Source organism: Lactuca sativa, chromosome 4 (genome assembly GCF_002870075.4).
Source record: "Lactuca sativa cultivar Salinas chromosome 4, Lsat_Salinas_v11, whole genome shotgun sequence".
Taxonomy (NCBI): domain Eukaryota; kingdom Viridiplantae; phylum Streptophyta; class Magnoliopsida; order Asterales; family Asteraceae; genus Lactuca; species Lactuca sativa.
The window spans coordinates 6,601,804-6,621,642 of NC_056626.2; positions in this window are offsets into that span (position 1 = coordinate 6,601,804).

The following is a 19,839-nucleotide window of genomic DNA, read 5'->3' on the forward strand; positions in this document are numbered from 1 at the left end:
AATCCAAATATTCTTTTCTAGTTGAGAATATTGTAAGAAACATTGTTTGCTAGCGACAACCTGATGACACAACAAGCATGTCAATTTCAACAAATCTCACACTTCCTAATCATCGCTTATGGTTTCCTTCTGATAAAAGGTAGATGTAACTTCTATTAGATAAATATATATCGTATATATTGTTTATTATGTTATGTATATTTGTACATATTCTAGATCCTACTTTATAGAATCTCTCTATTTTAACTTCTCAATTTGTACATATTCTAGATCCTACTTTATAGAATCTCTCTATTTTAACTTCTCAATATATATTCAATAGCTTACACACGATTATGTGTGTTGTTCAATTGATCTCAGTATTACATGGTATCTGCCTAAAACACACGATCCTTCCCTCCCTCTATTGTTTCTTCTTCTCTTTCTCAAAACCCTAGGCGATGTCGACTTCTCAAGATGGGACCTTTTCAATGAACACTTTGCTTCATATGATCCCCATCAAGTTATGTTCCACCAATTATCTTATCTGGAAGAATCAGATGCTCCCCTTACTCTCCTATTAGAAGCTTTTGCCTCATGTTGATGGCACCTCTGTTCCACCTTCCAAAACAATCACAGTTGATGACAAATCAGTTCCAAATCTAGCGTGTACCTCCTGGTTTGATCTTGATCAGAAGGTTGTGATTCTTCTTAGCTCTTTGTTGACTGAAGAGGCTGCTGCTGAAGTGCTTGGCCTCTCCACAACTCGTCTGATATGGACTTCACTAAAATCCACCTACAATAGTTCTTCGGTAGAAAGAGTTCATTCTTTATGAGCCTCTTTGCGCCAGATGACAAAAGGTAACTCTACTATCTAAGAATATGGAAGAAATTTCAAGTCTGCTTGTGATAAATTGGCTGCCATAGGCCAACCTGTTGAAGATATGGATAAAATCCACTGGTTCTTATGTGGATTAGGGCCTTCGTTTGAAACATTCTCTATTGCCATATGCACCACTAAACCATCTCCTACCTTTCGTGATCTTATATCGCAGGCAGAAAGCCATGAGTTATTATTACAACCCATCCATGGCACCACTACTCCACCCGTAACTTTTCTCTCGCAATCTCGATCCACTAATAACAGGATTCGGTCTTCTAATTATTCACGTGGTGGCTCTCGTGGATCTGCTGGTAGTGGTAGAGGCCATGGGGGGCGTCGTCCTCCCCATTGCCAACTTTGTTGAACAAATGGACATTATGCGTCCTCTTGTCCAAGTTTGTCCACTTATGCTTCAAACTCTCTCCATTAAGACTCCAACTTGGCACAAGCTTTTCATTCCCAGAGTCATGTTACTCGGGGAACTCGCGATTGGTATGTGGACTCGGGGGCAACTGCACATATGACTTCCTCACCAGACAATGTCACCTCATTTACTCCGTATTCTGGTAATTCACATGTTGTTTTTTGTAATGGAAACAATCTGCCAGTTTCACATATAGGAAAATCCATGTTTCATAAAAATATTACTTTGCGCAACATCTTGGTTGTTCCTCATTTGGCCAAGAATTTGTTATCCATTAGTAAACTTACCATGATAATCCAGTTGATGTTCTTTTTTCTTAACCATTCTTTCATATTCAGGACAGGGCAACCAAACAAGTGATAACAAGAGGTTGGTGTGAGGATGGGTTATGCGTGCTTAGAGATGGACACACAACCCTGGCAGCTTCTTCCGGGTCTTCTAATAAAGTTTCTTTTGAACTATGGCATAATCGTTTAGGACATACCTCTTTTGATGTTATTTCTAGTTTACAAAACTTGGTTTATTGAATGTTAAACCAGTTTCTTGTGAACCTTGCCACCTTTCAAAGGGGAAAAATTTAACTTTTGCTTTAAATCCTAAACGATAATTACATCCGTTAGACTTGATACACTGTGATTTGTGGGGACCGGCTCCGGTTGAATCCAATGGCTATTTATATCATGTTGTGTTTATTGATGATCACTCTCGTTTCACATGGTTTTATCCTTTGCGCAATAAGAACGAGTTTTATGCTGTCTTAAAGAATTTTATCCGTCTTGTTCAAACATAACATGTCACAACTAGCCTTTTTTACTAAGAAAATTCTGTCCTCAAGTAAGCAAGGACTATTGTGTGTAACACCGAAAATTTCAAAAAAAATTTCATTTAAAAATAATCGTTTAATTCTTGGAAACACTTGTTTAAAATCTCATTCATAATCGAATTACAAAACATGACTCCATTTTCACTTGTATAGAAAACCAGGATCCTCAAAACATGACTCTTTCTCTGGTGTGTACAATCAAGCCGGTGCCGTCCCGTGATCCTGAAAGAAACCTGAAACACATACATAAAACAAAACACTATAAGCACGAAGCTTAGTGAGTTCCCCAAAATACCACACACAACACATATTAGCCACTCGAGGCTATAACTCTGTGGGTTCGTGGACCCTGCTCTGTGAACCCTCTGGTTCTAACTCTGTGAACCTTCTAGTTCTAACTCTAGGAACCCTCCGGTTCCAACTCTGAAAACATGTATAGCATAAATCACATAGAAATAATGCAGTACAACACATAACATACATATCATACAAATACTTTGTCACATAACTCTGGTTACCTACTTAAGGTAAAGTATAGTGAGAAGACTCACCTGGCAAGCAGAAAGCAGATATACCCACACTTGAATCTCGAACTCGCCGCCGCCTAACACGTAAGGCATATACTCTCATGAATATAACTCTCGAGACTAGAATCAACCCTCTCATGGCACCCTCTTAAGGGTAAAAGACTATTTTACCCCTCTCTTGGCCCAAAGGCCACATCGCTGACCAAGCCCTAAAAGTCAGCGGTCAACTCATGGTCAAAGTCCTCAGTCAAAGTCAACCCTCCTGGTTGACCTTGCTCGCCGAGTCAACCCGTCGACTCGTCGAGTCCTCATGCTCAAAACTTCCCCAGTCCGCGACTCAACTCGCCGAGTCCCACAACTCTGAGTCCACTCGCACACAACTCACCGAGTCATCCCTTGACTCGCCGATTCTCGACTTAACCAGAAAATATTGGGACTCTTCGACAAGACTCGCCGAGTCCAACAACAGACTCGCTGAGTCTAAGGCTATCTTCAACCTACTCGCCGAGTTGTTCATATAACTCGCCGAGTTCCAGGCCATCTTCATCCAACTCGTCGAGTCCACCCATGTGACTCGTCGAGTTTCACCGGTCTGAACCCATACAGAAGCATTCCAGGCCATGTAATTGATCCAAAACATAGATCTAGCCTCCTACAACTCATCCATCACGTAAAGTGGCAAACTTTACGTGAATCCAAAGAGATCTATGCAATTTCACATTAGGGCTAAGGTTTGGGACAAAATAGCTCCATCAACCACTCACAAACAGGGATTTTCATGCATTCCAACCCTTCTCCATTCCAGATCTGAGGTAGCAACCTCAGATCCAACCTCTAAACTCCAATACATCCAAAGATATGATCTCTAATACCCCCAAAATGATGCATCTAGGAAATAGCAGCTCAAAAACGAGATATTACCTCAGAAGAACGCCCCAACTGCAATGAAACTCAATTCCAAGCAAAGCCCCTTGCTCTAAGCCTCTTCTTCTCTAAGATCTCTTCAACAACCACCTCTCCAAGCTCCAATTTGCTCAACAATGGGGTTCCTCCACGAAATTAGGGTTTCTGGGACTCAAGGGGGTGATAAAGAGGCTGGGAAGGAAACATAATGTTCTTTATATAGGGCTCAACCCCGAGAATTAGGGTTTTCTCCACTCAGCGCCTACTCGCCGAGTCCATCTCATTGACTCGCCGAGTCGGCTACTTAACACGCGACCAAATCGCGACTCTACTCGCCGAGTCCATCCATGGACTCGCCGAGTCACTCTTTCCCAATTTACTCTTTTAGCCCTTCAACTCTACTCTTGATATTTCGGGATGTTACAATTCTCCCCCACTTAAATTAGGCTTCGCCCTCGAAGCCTACGACAACTCAACTCCAAAATACTCCCACGACGCGCCACCTGGCCCTAACTAGACCAGGTTCCTCAAGCATAACCATTGAACTCGAACTCACTTCCTCTTTCCTTGTGGTGTCCTGACCACCGTCTCAAACCGGGCACCGGCTGTACCCTCTGATAATCACACTCAACAATCGAGAATTACCCATGAAGCATCACTGCCCCAAATCTCAACAATCACTCGACCCATAAGGGCTAGAAAGCCATGAACCATCAGATCCCCGATCCGAATCCCACTCTACCCATTCCGTGCTGACAGAAAGACCCACGCTTCAATATCAGAGCAACTCCCATGAGTTCTCCTCTTGCAATCACATACGCATGCTGAACTTGCTCCAGCACCCTCAGGTTGGGAAAAACCCGATACACTGATGATATCCTCCAACATCCCCCAGGATGAACCACTAGTACATATCCCATACCCTGATCAGAATCAAGCTGGGAGTCCCAGACTCCCTCCCTGCATCCATCCTGAGACTCTTGGCTCTACACCCGCGGAACCCCTTCCGCTTCCTCAGCAGACATCCCATCATGATGTCATTCCATACCACTGTCACAGACATAGTGTTCAACCACCATACTCCAAATCATCCATTCTCACTACTACTTTCACTTTCGTGGACCAACACTTCCCCCCCGGGGGGGTTACATACCTTTCTCTTCCCTTACCCAGGGAAATCCACTTGTCAACCTTGCTACTACTCCATGTATCACACATGCTCTAGATCTGCTCGCAAGGGCTCTCGGGTCCATGCGCTACCTCTCCCCAGCAAATGAGGGTCCGACACCTCCTCCCATACAACAGCTCAAAGGGTGGCATACCAATGCACTAATGATGGTTGTTGATATAACTCAACCAAGGATAAATACGTGCCGCAACTCCCCCCGAAATCTAATACACATGCCCGAAGCATGTCTTCGAGCGTCTGAGTCGTTCGCTCGCTCTGAAGTGTCCTCAGAAATCATCATGATAAGCTCTAGCTCATTTCTCATATCCCTCTTCGAGACTGAGCACCAGGTCAGCTTTTGACTCCACAGTTGAGCCTCCAAAGGTCACCCATATCATGATCCAAATATCCCACTAACTTCCTCCCCGTGACCACTATCCCGGCCCAGGGACACGCAAGTCACAAAATTTTCTTTTCCTCATGCGAGAAAATACAATCCAACCGAGGATCGTCTCAACTCTGATCTCTGGTTTCTGCTGCGCATATCCCTTGCGCATATCGCCGCATCTCCCGACAGAGACGGAGACCCCAGTATCGCCCCCGGTTCAACACCCAGACTCCAAAAACTCAATACTAGGGCTACTCAAGCCCAAAACTCTTCCACATCATACACTGATCGGAGAACATTCCATCATCACATTCTCTTGCCATCTAGTGAGTACTACGGCTCCCCGCAGTATCACAACACCCTCTAACTAGTGAGTACTACGGCTCCCCGCAGTACCACAACACCCTCTGACTAGTGAGTACTAAGGCTCCCCGCAGTATCACAACACCCTCTGACTAGTGAGTACTACGGCTCCCCGCAGTACCACAACACCCTTTGACTAGTGAGTACTACGGCTCCCCGTAGTATCACAACACCCTCTGACTAGTGAGTACTACGGCTCCCCGCAGTATCACAACACTCTCTGACCCCACTAGCTCATGCTCTGCAGACTATCATAGGCAGCTACCCATACTCGACTTGAATATGCATCACAGACTCTGGAGGCAATCGACATATCAAAATGCCCACCCTTGCGAAGATCCACTTTCTCAAATAATCTCCCTGGATGCCCATACTCGAAGGGTTCCCACTAGATCCATAGATACCTGATATACCACAAGTCGTCTCAACTCCAGATTCACGAGTAACCCCGAAATAAAGATATCATACCCGGATACCTCGGAATATCCCAACAGAATCATCACAAGATCCTGCCACAACCACTGATCTCCTGCCCCCAAGCATCATATAGATACAATAATACATTTCCTCTGAACCCCATAATTAGATCTACATTTTTCCCAAAATGCAACTTCGGTGTATCCAATCTCTCAATTGGAATACGAGAAAATGCTAGCTCTACGAAATACGCTGATAATTCTCTGAAACCCTTTTTCCCACCGCTCCAAAATCCAAGCAAGGATACGCATACCGACCCGGGAGTTGGCTGCCCAATCATTCTCTAACAACACTGATCACTACCAGGTTCCTGACCATTAAACACCTGCCGTGGTGACACTCATCCTTCTCAAACAAGTACTTCCCGCATTAACTCACTCTGACCCCCTTCCCTCGATCATCGACATCTCTGGTTTCATGATTTCTTACCGCAGATCTCTATACTCCACTTATAACTGCTCTTGGCAAATCTCTGCTTTCTTACATACGATACCCGGTTCTCCCCCACTCAGGGTTCGAACCATCACCAATTAGCACACAACCAACCCACAACTATTTTCACCAGCAAAATCGCACCTGCCCCTGGAAAGTGCTACACAACGCCCGATAATCCCCTTTAAGGAAATCAATCGACCTCATATACTCTGAACCTCTGATGGACTCTTCAAGAACTTCTCGACACGACTGCCCCTAGTCGTTCCAAATCTCGTACCAATCTAGCACCAAACAACTCAACTGCTCAATAACATCCCTGGCTCATAGACTGAACCACAAAATCATCATACCCCTCACCTCAACTCATCAACCAATGCTCCAACACCAGGATCATCCCAAGAACAGAGACCCACTCCCATATTCAATACCCAACATAGATAGAAAACTCTCTGCACTGCTAAACTCGACTGAACTCCCCACTGATACCACTACAATACATCCTAATATACTCAAATAGGCGTAATATGGTCCTCGACTATCTCAGTCCCAATTGACTATCTGATCATGATAAATCACTGCCTCGCGACACACATGCTACCTGATACTCTGGTGGGAAATCATCATCAATGACGACTTGCAAGGTTTACCCCCAAACCCAAAACTAAAACATCATGCTTCTCATACTTTGCACACGAACATAATCAGTACCACCCAGATCATAGAAGGTGACATCTCCTTTATCGACTAATCGCTTAACTCAGATCGAAATTCTCCCTTCTCACTGACTCCTTACTAAAATACTCTGAGAGGCTCTCGATCTCCCTCTCAAAGGACGCCTCTTCGAACTCAAACATGACCGGATATCCGGAGAACCACAAGCATCATTCCCTACGAACTATGGTACTCATTCCATGACATCTCTTCTCAATATGCTCCGGCGTACGGTACTCGAACCGTAACATCACTCCTTAGTCCGCTCCGATGTATGGTATCCGAACTATAACATCAGTCCTCAATCCGCTCCGATGTATGGTACCCGAACCATAACATCACTCCTCAATCCGCTCCGATGTATGGTACTCGAACCATAACATCACTCCTCAATCCGTTCCGATGTATGGTACTCGAACCATAACATCACTCCTCAATCCGCTCCGATGTATGGTACCCGAACCATAACATCACTCCTCAATCCGCTCCGATGTATGGTACCCGAACCATAACATCACTCCTCAATCCGCTCCGATGTATAGTACTCGAACCATAACATCACTCCTCAATCCGCTCCTTAGAACCTTCAGAATACTCCCTGTATCAAGTATGGGTCCTCTGCTTTCAGTAGTACGGGCCCATACTACCTGCCACATCTACCCATAATTTCCACACGGACCATCCCAGAGCTCCTAAGTAGCTGCTCGACCTGCTCTTTCACCAATCCCATCGCGCGTGGTCGCTCCCTAGCGAAATTCTCTACCCTACCAGCGCACTCATCTAGCTAAGGTTACTCCCTAGGCTCTCCCTTGGTCCTCCTACTTCTTTGCTATCAGCTGCTGAAGAGCTCCTAATGATGCCAGCCATCTACCTCCTGAATATCGTCATATTCACTTGGTAGCTGACTCCCATCATCGAGAGTTCCACAAAGCACAAAGCAAGCAGCATTTGAGCATCGAAGAATACATAGAACTCACTCTCGGTGATAACTCCACTTTCTCGGCTCATCCTCGAAAGTACCACCGAACTCTGTAACTCTACCCCTCATGGGTTCTAACTGGATACTCTCACTCATCACATACTCAAAAGCATAACACACATAACAACAAGTCCTAGGCTAAGGCATCACAAATCAGGCCACTCTAGTCCTAAGATATGAAATACCTAGCCTGTCTCTAGCATGCAATAATATCTCATAAAGTGCATCATAAATATCTCATAACACAAAAGTAAGGGTATTTTGGGAAATCACCGTTCGGGCTCTGGCTGATTGTACACACCGCTCTTTCTCGCTTTCTCTTTGAACTCTTATTCACTTTTAGAAATTCATTTCTTTTGAAAACTTTTCTTACTTCCTCAGCTTGAGTCCAGATTTACCCAAAGGCGCATCCGAATCCCTCAAACCAAGGCTCTGATACCAACTTGTAACACCGAAAATTTCAAAAAAAAAAATCATTTAAAAATAATCGTTTAATTCTTGGAAACACTTGTTTAAAATCTCATTCATAATCGAATTACAAAACATGACTCCATTTTCACTTGTATAGAAAACCAGGATCCTCAAAACATGACTCTTTCTCTGGTGTGTACAATCAAGCCGGTGCCGTCCCGTGATCCTGAAAGAAACCTGAAACACATACATAAAACAAAACACTGTAAGCACGAAGCTTAGTGAGTTCCCCAAAATACCACACACAACACATATTAGCCACTCGAGGCTATAACTCTGTGGGTCCGTGGACCCTGCTCTGTGAACCCTCTGGTTCTAACTCTGTGAACCTTCCGGTTCTAACTCTAGGAACCCTCCGGTTCCAACTCTGAAAACATGCACAACATAAATCACATAGATGTTGGATTAATGTCTAAGTCCATAACTATAATTGGTAAGACTTGACCCGACCCGGCATGGTCCATTTGGGTTGCATGGCATCATGCACTTGGATAGACTATAATGAGAGAAATAAGACACTTATGGTTATTAATATATTATAAGTTCTAGTACATTAATAATAAGAATAATAAGATTATTTAATTAGTATTGATCAAGAATTAATTAAGTGATCAAAAAAAGACTAATTAAATATATGGGTTGATTGTGTAAATCATCCATACTTGTATAGTGGACTAATGCTCCATGGATAATCAAGTTGGGCTAAAACCCATAGGATGGTCCATGGATTCTCCATGGTGTATCTGAACCCATGGATCCAAGGAAATGGAAAGTCATGACAATTAGGGTTTACCCTAATTGTAACACTATATAAAGATCTTATTCTTGACAAAAATCGGCCACTAGTGTGAGTAATGAAGGGCTAGCCGATTTCATGAGTTGTAGATTTCTCTCAAGTTATTCCAAGTGTATTTGGTGTTGTGTGAACCATTTGAGGTGTCACACTTGGGGCACTTGGCACTCAAGCTTCATGAAGACTTTCTACATGAAAGAGGTATGTATTCTATCTTGTTATATTCATTATTTTATATGCTAGATTAGGATAATACCTTGGATGTTCTTATTTGCATGTATAATAGAGAAAACATAGATCCAAGGTATTTAGGGTTGCATGTACACTTAGGAGTGTTAGAATGCTCAAAACCCAACAATGGTATCAGAGCCTAGGCTTGTTTTCTTTTTATACTTGCAAAAGGAGCTGAAAAAACGAGTTTTGATGCTGTCTGCCCAGCAGACTCGCCGAGTCCATGAATGGACTCGCCGAGTCCAAGGCAAAAAGCATCCAACTCGCCGAGTTGGTTCGTGCACTCGACGAGTTGGACCCCCAGACATCATAAATTCAACTTTTTTTGGCTGGAATTGGACTAGGAACATTACCCTAAGATGTTTTTGAACTTATAAACTTGTTTTTGATGTGGTAATGTTCATGCTAATCCAATTTCAAAGATAATTGTCAATAGATTCATGGTTTGTATTAGTTTAAGGTTTAGACTAATTACATAAAAAAGTTTGATTTGAATTATCTTGTTCTTATAAGTTGCTTAGATTAATAGAAAAGTTGAGTGAAATAGTTGTTTTCAATCCTAATTAATCTAAGAGTTGATTCTAAAATGTGTTTTTGTAACTTGTCCTCAAGTTATATGAAAAGTCACATTTAAGTTTCATAAAACTCATAAAAGTTGGCAATGGTTACAAAAGATGAAGAGTCTTGTCCTTAAGTTATGGAGGTTCAAGAGTCACTTCATTAATAAATAAATAAATAAAGTGTAACATTAATTAATTCCATAAGTTATACAGTAAAGAAAAGTTAATTCTTTTATTAGTTTAAAGTCTTCCATAACTTGTCCTCAAGTTATGGAACTTGAAGAGTTTTTGGATTAAAACTACTTTAAACACATAAATCATGGAATTAATTAGTTTTGAATAGTTTCAAAACTTGCCCTCAAGTTTTGGAATTTGTAAAGTTTTCTCTTATGAATACTTTAATTCCAAGTTACCCCTTAGAATTTTAAAAGTTAAAATTCAACCCTTATAGTTTATAATATTATAAGTTAATAATATATATATGTATAAGAGTAAAGTCAGTCTTACCACTAGTACGCCTCATTCACGAAGCCGGTCTATAAGGTGGGTATAAGGTTGTTGCCTATAAAATGGCAACTTAATGGGTGTCCACTCTCACCAACGCTTGCTTGACTGGTGGAGGGTCTTTAGCCGAACGGGTTTGACAGGACTAAAATTCTCCTTTCATTAAAAGTATTAATGATAAATACTAAGTAACTAAACTCTTAATAATACCCAATCTTAGTTACTTAGGAAAATGTGAATAAGGTGCTAATCCATGAAATTACACTTTGCACTTTGTTTAAGTCGGTTAGTGGAGCGTGTGTGGTTAACCGGCACACTAACTCGTATTTAACAAGGTAGGTAAAGGGTAACTTAATGTTTATCATAGTATCGATGGAGCATGTGTGGTTAACCGGCACATCGATTGAGGGGTAAACACTTAAGGGTACCAAGTAATTTGCATGGTTACTTCACACCTTGTTTTGTGATCCTCGGCATCCCAGTCACAAAACCTGAAGGGCACACTCGAGATTGAAACATGCCATTGAACAGTTCAATGAATCTCAAAGATCTAGGAGTTTCAAAAACCAATTAAAACCTAATAATACATTTCGTTTATCTTGGTGGAAATTGGTGAATCGTCATTCACCTACCTTCAAATATTTTATAGCTTGGATTACGGCATACCTCTTCTAAGTTATAAAATAGTTTGTTGGGTCCTAGCCTTAATATTTCATATTGGGTGTTATATTAAGGACTTAAGATCAACTATCTTGAATATCTCCCAAAACATGTTTGGTTTAGACATTTATGATCTTCCCAAATCTCTTGAAACAAGCTTTCCTAAATGAAGATGATGTCCCTTGGAAATCATACTTCTTCACCTCTTCAAATTATTCTCCTTAACCCACAAGTTCTTGAAAAGTTTAAGGTCACTCAAGCCCTATTGGCAAGGCAAGGTCTATGTGTGGTCACATCTTGGAGATGTAGTCACATATTGACAAGCCGGGAGAGTTGGGTGTCAAAGTCTTGAGAAAGTTGGTGGTTCAATCACTTTCTAAGTCACATAGTGAGTTCCTTTGGGACACCTATGAAACAGACTATGACAAGAACCTTAATGATCTTATCTATTTGTTAAGATCAACTTCCTTAAAACTTGATGGACATTGACAATAGTGACACAGGAAATCCAGAAAAGCATTCTCTTCCCAATGGAAAGGGATTGGCCATAGTCAACTCGGTTGACCAAATGGTAAAGAGAAAAGCTAAGTCTGTGATAGTCTCGTGTACCATTATCAAAGGGTCCATATGTTTATATTGCCAAAGGAAGGGGCATTGGTTGCAAAGCTGCCAAATTTACCTAAGGAGGTTAAAGTCAATAAGTTTGACTCTACTTCAGGTAAAGTCCACTATCTAACTCTGCTAAGTTTCTATTATGAGATTCTTGATACATGATGTGACTGGGTCACATGGTGATGTTTTAAGAATCAAAGAAAGGTGAAGAAACTTAAAGAAAGAATATGCTGAATCTGATCGCGTAGATGGATTTCTATCACATAGTTTGAAGATTGGATTCTTGAGATACTTCTTAGGAGTTATGAGATATTGCTTAGGAATAGATAACAACAAGTTTTCATATGGATTGTAAGGATAAGTTTTTCCGCAAAGTTTAAAATAAAAAGAAAATTTTTGATTTTATTTATTTTAAAATATCCTTACAATGGCATTTGAGGAAAAATTGTTGCTTATATGATTCCATTAATAGCAAGAGTGGAAGTATGAAATTGATTCTTTCATTTGTGGTAATGTCTAAATTTACCAAATAAGGAAAGATTCTCATCATCCAAGTTTCAATTGGACCGAAACTTGGAATCATGCAAGTTGTATAGCATGATGAATGAGAACTTTCAAGTATTGGAAAAATTAAGACTAATTACTCGGTCACATGGATGTGTGATTCGAGTAAAGGACTAAGGGATCGAGTACACATTCTTGTGCACTGATTAAGTCCACCACAAAAGATTGATAAGACTATTTGTCATAGTTTACTAAAGCTAAGTAAATATGATTATACTTACAAGCTTAAGTGTAACTCTGAGACATTGGAAAAGGTTCCAATGTATGGCAGAGCGAATAAGAAGAATCAAATTAGGCAGAAGGATAAAAGTTTCTCAAATCTGAAAAGATGGGAGAGTACTTTAGTATCAGTTTTTGTGATCATCTTAATGATTAAGAAACCATAGCACAATTAGTTCTCTAAGGAAATCTTAGTGCATTCTTATGACTAAGAAGAGGGAACTTGAATTGTTGAAATGGTTAAATCAAGAAGATGAGTCATACTTCGTTCCAATACAAGTCTTAGAGTTATACTCCAAAATTGTAACTTGAGTGACATGTCTCAAAGAAGGTTTAAAAACACTTGTCAAATGTATGAGTAAAAGTTTTCTACTCTTGTACATTTGAAATTGGTAAGTTGTGATGTTTTGGATAAAACAAAGACCAACTAAGGCCAATTGTGTGAAGTGGTTGTCTTGATAAGAACCCACACTATCTCTTGAATATCTGACAAGAAAGTCTTATATGTCAAGAGGACAGTGGGAGTCTTAAAGGTCTTGAAAGTCTCAAGAACTAATCAAGAATAGAACCTGAAGTTCTTCACTAGCACACGACTTGAGGTTTATAACCTATCGTGTTCACATAGTCTATGCCCATTCCAGTTAAAGTTGGCTTTGCATATGAGTTCTTAGAGTTCTCAATGTGTTGCATAACAACTTGGAAGCAATGGCAGGCCCTTGAGCTGCCAGGTGGCAAGAAATTAAGATTAAGTTCAGTCCATATGAGTTTGGACCTATCATTATCCTTGTCTTGTGACTATGGTTTTGACAATTCACATGGATAAGAACACATACACCATTAAATCTAAGTGTCATAAGGTTTGTCTCCGATTCATGAAAATGATGGTGAGGAAACACTTTCACTAAGTAGATTTTAGCTAGATAGCAATTGTGATATTTGCTTTCTCAAAGTCGTTAGTGGAGCGTGTGTGGTTTACCGACACACTAACCTGGACTTGTGAGAAGTGGCAAAAAGGTCTAACCATTATGATTACGGCATCCCTCTTCATAATTGTTTAGAAACACAAGTGTGCTATCTAAGGGAAGGTGTATGATTTTGATAAAGTTTTATCAAAACAATCTAGTATCAGAAATCTGAACTTTGGTAAGAAAGTCAGCTGATTTCTGAGTACATGTCAAAGCTAGTGGGAGCATAAGTGTTATGCGAGTAATCATCATGTTAGTGGGAGCATGATAAGTATTGCAAGCTAGCAATGTTAATTATAGAAAACAAAAGGTTTCAATTGGGAAAAAGGTTGTTTTACTATAATTAAGGGAGAGGAAATTATACCTTATCTCAAATCTATAAGCTTAGATTGTGAGGTTTTAATCATTTAGTCAAGGAAATATATATGAATTTCATGTTGGAATGACTCAACATAAGGAAATTCTGTATATGGGTCCATTATTTGCGTTCTAAAATTCTATTATGATTAGGGCATCCCTTTTCATAATCTGAATTATGAGAACTTGGCAAATAGAAATGGAAATGTTATAGCAAAAGACTGGTTTAGTCTTTATGTGAGACATCATGAATAGTGTCCCATATGCTTCGGATATAGGATCGATTACATGTGCTATATTCATCCTTTCTAAAATTTTCCAAATGCCTGGGGTATTAAGAAGGGAAAAGGTTTAGAACTGGATATGACTAAAAGGATTAAACAATTGTCGGGGACAATCTAAGGTTTACCAAAGATTGGTTGCTCAAGGACAGTTGGAAGTATAGTGATAATTCTGGAAGGACCATATTGGCATAATCTGGAAGGAGGCAACTCTTGTTCAGAAGTGATAGTCATAATGGAATCTGGAAATGTTTCAAAGTTAGAAATTATTCAATCTGTGTAAGATTAGGAAACTTAATGCAAGAAGGATGTTTCTAAGGAGCTGATGTCCTTTGGAATGCTCTGTAATGGTTGTTGTCAAGTCTTTATGATTTTGTGCATAATCATTACAAGAGGATCAATGCATATAAGTTTAGAATCTAACAGATTTCAGTAAATGACATGAATTTGGAATTCTTGTATTTGCAGTAAGGATTTGGGAGTGTGAAAAGAGAATCATTGAAGTTATGTTCAATTGATCTAGTTCACAAAGTAAAGATCATAGACAAACATAGTATGCATACTTGGTGTATGGCATGACTAGTGTTTAGAAAACATAGTGTACATGCTTGGAGCATGGGACAACTATTGTTTTAAATTCAAGAATAAAGTTGATAGCTGAAACAGTATACAATGAATAATGTGTAATCATATGGTGATAAATAAAAAGGTGTTTTATTTATGTTCATAGGTTTTGATACCATATTGGATTCAATTATTATTGTGTTTCACTTTGCATGTTTTGACTTCCCGAATAAACTGGGTTATTCTTCCGGAATGACTAAGTTATTCAAACCATCCACAGTCGGTCATATGTTGGAAGTAGATATGAATTAAGACTGTCATGGGTTGGCTTGTAGAGGTCTAAGGTGTTGGACAAAGGGCTACAACACTCATGAGTGCTCATAAGTTCTGAGTATTGGATTCAACCCGCGCTCATTGGAATCACTTCATGGATTTGATCACGAGTGATCATGAGACGATAATATCTTATATTCTTCAAACCTAGAGATATGAGTTGTTACTATGAGTTGATAGTACATTGATTGCACGAAAACGCATTTGGTAACTCGGTGCTATAAAACGTGTCTTTGTGTATGATTCAACAAGTAGTAGAACAAGCCATATGAGTCGAAGTTTATCCATTCCTTTTACCTTCGGGATAAAAGTGATATCTATAGGCCCCTCGATGATTTGATGATGACAAATGGAAGTGCTCGGCCGGGCCAGGACTGATTTGATTTGTTCAATTAGTCAGTCGTCTTAAATCGGAAATCGGGAAACAACAAATGGACAGAGAGAATGATTATAATCCATGTCTTAGTCCATATGATATCTAGAATGGAGGAATATATGATCCCTTATCTAATGGACAAGTCACTGACAAAGGTCAGAGTTCATCGACAAGGTCAGAGTTCGACAGAAGCTTTTGAGAGCTACGATTGCCAGTTGGTTCCTGAAGTCATACGCAATATTAGTTTTAGACTTATCCAAGTGGGAGACTGTTGGATTAATGTCTAAGTCCATAACTATAATTGGTAAGACTTGACCCGACCCGACATGGTCCATTTGGGTTGCATGGCATCATGCACTTGGATAGACTATAATGAGAGAAATAAGACACTTATGGTTATTAATATATTATAAGTTCTAGTACATTAATAATAAGAATAATAAGATTATTTAATTAGTATTGATCAAGAATTAATCTAGGATTAATTAAGTGATCAAAAAAAGACTAATTAAATATATGGGTTGATTGTGTAAATCATCCATACTTGTATAGTGGGCTAATGCTCCATGGATAATCAAGTTGGGCTAAAACCCATAGAATGGTCCATGGATGCTCCATGGTGTATCTGAACCCATGGATCCAAGGAAATGGAAAGTCATGACAATTAGGGTTTACCCTAATTGTAACACTATATAAAGATCTTATTCTTGACAAAAATCGACCACTAGTGTGAGTAATGAAGGGCTAGCCGATTTCATGAGTTGTAGATTTCTCTCAAGTTATTCCAAGTGTATTTGGTGTTGTGTGAACCATTTGAGGTGTCACACTTGGGGCACTTGGCACTCAAGCTTCATGAAGACTTTCTACATGAAAGAGGTATGTATTCTATCTTGTTATATTCATTATTTTATATGCTAGATTAGGATAATACCTTGGATGTTCTTATTTGCATGTATAATAGAGAAAACATAGATCCAAGGTATTTAGGATTGCATGTACACTTAGGAGTGTTAGAAATAATGCAGTACAACACATAACATACATATCATACAAATACTCTGTCACATAACTCTGGTTACCTACTCAAGGTAAAGTATAGTGAGAAGACTCACCTGGCAAGCAGAAAGCAGATATCCCCACACTTGAATCTCGAACTCGCCGCCTCCTAACACGTAAGGCATATACTCTCATGAATATAACTCTCGAGACTAGAATCAACCCTCTCATGGCACCCTCTTAAGGGTAAAAGACTATTTTACCCCTCTCTTGGCCCAAAGGCCACATCGCTCACCAAGCCCTAAAAGTCAACGGTCAACTCATGATCAAAGTCCTCAGTCAAAGTCAACCCTCCTGGTTGACCCTGCTCGCCGAGTCAACCCGTCGACTCGTCGAGTCCCCATGCTCAGAACTTCCCCAGTACGCAACTCAACTCGCCGAGTCACCCTGAGACTCGCCGAGTCCCACAACTCTGAGTCCACTCACACACAACTCACCGAGTCATCCCTTGACTCGCCGATTCTCGACTTAACCAGAAAATATTGGGACTCTTCGACAAGACTTGCCGAGTCCAACAACAGACTCGCTGAGTCTAAGGTTATCTTCAACCTACTCGCCGAGTTGTTCATACAACTCGCCGAGTTCCAGGCCATCTTCATCCAACTCGTCGAGTCCACCCATGCGACTCGTCGAGTTTCACCGGTCTGAACCCATACAGAAGCATTCCAGGCCATGCAATTGATCCAAAACATAGATCTAGCCTCCTACAACTCATCCATCACGTAAAGTGGCAAACTTTACGTGAATCCAAAGAGATCTATGTAATTTCACATTAGGGCTAAGGTTTGGGACAAAATAGCTCCATCAACCACTCACAAACAGGGATTTTCATGCATTCCAACCCTTCTCCATTCCAGATCTGAGGTAGCAAAATGATGCATCTAGGAAGTAGCAGCTCAAAAACGAGATATTACCTCAGAAGAACGCCCCAACTGCAATGAAACTCAATTCCAAGCAAAGCCCCTTGCTCCAAGCCTCTTCTTCTCTAAGATCTCTTCAACAACCACCTCTCCAAGCTCCAATTTGCTCAACAATGGGGTTCCTCCACGAAATTAGGGTTTCTGGGACTCAAGGGGGTGATAAAGAGGCTGGGAAGGAAACATAATGTTCTTTATATAGGGCTCAACCCCGAGAAGTAGGGTTTTCTCCACTCAGCGCCTACTCGCCGAGTTCATCTCATTGACTCGCCGATTCGGCTACTTAACACGCGACCAAATCGCGACTCTACTCGCCGAGTCCATCCATGGACTCGCCGAGCCACTCTTTCCCAATTTACTCTTTTAGCCCTTCAACTCTACTCTTGATATTTTGGGATGTTACATTGTGAGACTTGTGCTAACACACCTAAGTGTTTAATATGAGTTCCTAAGGAGCCATATAGTGTTAGAATGCAAATCTCTCCAAGTATATCGAATCTCTCCAAGTATGTGAAATCTCTCCCACATCTCTCTAAGTATGCAAAATCTCTCCAAGTATAGTGAATCTCTCCCAAATCTCTCTAAGTATGCAAAATCTCTCCAAGTATAGTGAATCTCTCCCAAATCTCCCCAAGTATGTGAAATCTCTCCCAAATCTCTCTAAGTATGTGAAATCTCTCCAAGTATAGTGAATCTCTCCCAAATCTCTCCAAGTATGTGAAATCTCTCCCAAATCTCTCCTACTATGTGAAATCTCTCCCAAATCTCTCTAAGTATGTGAAATCTCTCTAAGTATGCGAAATCTCTCCAAGTATAGTGAATCTCTCCCAAATCTCTCCAAGTATGTGAAATCTCGCCCAAATCTCTCCAAGTATGTGAAATCTCTCCAAGTATGTTCCTCAGTTAAAAACAACTCAAAACCGAAAGAGGAAGCCCCAAAAGGATCCTCTTGGTCCGGACTCCTCTTGGCCCGGAATGCCTTAGTTCACTCCGGAACCCCCTTCCTACTTCGGACCCTCTGATGGACCAGAGAGAAGCCTCTCATCCGGAAACCCTTGAATCCACTCCGGAAATTAGAAGCTGCTCCGGACATTCTCGCATCGCTTCGGAACTTCCTAGCCGGCTTCGCACCTCGGTCCGGACTGTTGGCTTCGTCCTGTAAATAGTTATAGTCAGAGTCTCCTGGAGGGAGAGCGGGAATTTGTGTATAGATCTATACCAGGTTGACACCCCGCACCTTCGTTGTTCGCTACAGCTACACAGGCCTGTCTAGGGTGACAAATGTCTTTTCCAAACCGAGGGAGCCTGAGAAACGCCAAAACAAGCACTCCGTCAGATTAGTATGGTTATAACGACTCACTAGAATATGTTATATTAACTGGAAATTTATGTAAGGAAAACCTCATAAATAAAATTTTGGCATATTTTGTTGACTGTCCTTTCTTTTCACCGTGTAGAATGTCCACAATTGCCATGCTGATTCTTTCTCCTAACAAGTATAGAGTCGTAATTCTACTATTTTACAAATTAAAAAGCGTAGGACTCTATAGAAAACGATTTTCTACGATCTCGATAACGATAAACTAGAACCTACGAATATTTTATAGCAGAAAATATAGGCTTTTCTGGAGAAAACAATTTTCTACGATTTCGATAACGATAAACTAGAATTTACGAATATTTTATAGTATAAAATATAGGATTTTCTTGAGAAAACGATTTTTCTACGATTTCGATAACGATAAACTAGAACGCACACTCAATTTTACTCGATAAGAGGAACAAGATTTTCAACGATATTCCTTTTTGAAAATAAGGGATTTTTTAAGCGGTTGATTAGTACTATTCAAAAAACTATTCTCGCACACAAATCGCTTTCACAAATTACAATATTCAAAGATCACTCCTTATAAGGATGAACAAAAGTAATGTCATACACACATATATCCATGATTTTCAAGGCAAGACTTCAAACGATTTCATAGAAAATATCGGATTTTTTGAAAGTACAATGAGAACGATTATAAAAAAGTGTAAACGATTTTATACGAAAATGCTTATGAACTCACCAACTTTTTAGTTGACGCTTTTCAAAACGACTTGTATTCTCAGGGATCTAGTAAGCAGGTAACAAGGGACAGTGATGCAAGACCCTTTAGCTGTAGTTTGAAGTTTTCTACTTATGTATCTTTTGTGTAACTCGAAGAACATGTATAATATGTAAAACATGTAAGTTTGTTATCTCAATGTATGATGTTTGGATTGCTCTGTTTCATTTATATTCAATTGTTATGATACTGCACAATAAAGTCACCC